This window comes from Dipodomys ordii, unplaced genomic scaffold (genome assembly GCF_000151885.1).
Source record: "Dipodomys ordii isolate 6190 unplaced genomic scaffold, Dord_2.0 Scaffold52, whole genome shotgun sequence".
NCBI lineage: Eukaryota > Metazoa > Chordata > Mammalia > Rodentia > Heteromyidae > Dipodomys > Dipodomys ordii.
Genome location: NW_012267268.1, coordinates 4,624,065 through 4,625,120, shown reverse-complemented (window position 1 = coordinate 4,625,120; position 1,056 = coordinate 4,624,065).

Here is a 1,056-nt window from a genome sequence, read left to right as displayed (position 1 = left end):
TCATACATCAGGTAATGAGTATATTTCTTTTCGGACACTGTCATCCCTTCCCTCACCCTCAGTTCAAATGAATTTTATACAGAGGACAAACCCAGCTATTTTTTAAAATTTATTTATGCACAAGATTAGTGCTCTATCAGTGGAGTCACAGCTTCACTTCTGGCTTTTTGGTGGTTAATTGGAGATAAGAGTCTCACAGACTCTGCTGCCTGGGCTGGCTTCGAACCATGGTTCTCAGATCTCAGCCACCTGCGTAACTAGGATTACAGGCGGGGGCTATGGGGCGCCCAGTCATAGTGTGTGTTGAATACAGTGTTAGCATTTGTTCACCGTTCCCCTCTCCCCAGCTATTTTCTGGGGGCAGAAAAAGGTCCGACTGAGCTTGATCCCTGTGCTGGGAGGGAGGGCTGGGGGCTTTTTCGAGGAGTCCTACCAAGACTTGGTGGAAGGAGTGTTCTGCTGACATCTGTTAGCAATTTGCAGCCTGCAGTCTACGAGAGCGCGTCCAGGCCTGAGCTGTGATTAGTTCTGAAGAAACTCGGGAGATGGTCAGAAGGTTGTACCCTGTGGAGCCCGAGGCTCCAGCCTGTACCGGACTTAACAGGGGTGAGGCTGGTTCTGTTTAGACAGGAGGATGGCTTAGGGGACCGCGAAAGGACCATCCGGTACCGGATTCTCTGCGCGTTCGTTCGGGACCCGTTGCGGGTGCCTGTGTGCGCCCTGCGACTGCACGCGAGGGTGTTTTGCGCGTTGGATTCGTGGGTGGGAGGCGCGTGTGGCCAGCAGGGGTGTGTCCGTGGCGCCCTGGCTGGGGGGCTGCGCCCACTTGTGGCTCCGCGGCGCCACCAGGAGGCACAGGCTTTTGCCGCCTCTGCGGAGGACGGCGCCCCGATAGGAGGACGGGAGGCTGATGACATGAGGGCGCCGTCTCCCGAGTGATGGCAGCGCGCGCGGCCTCGCCGCCTCCGCCGCCGCTCAGCCCCGGACTCCTTACGTCAGGGTAGCTGGGTCCCCCCTCCGCGCGGGAGCCGCGAGCCGCGGGAGAGCAGAGCAGAG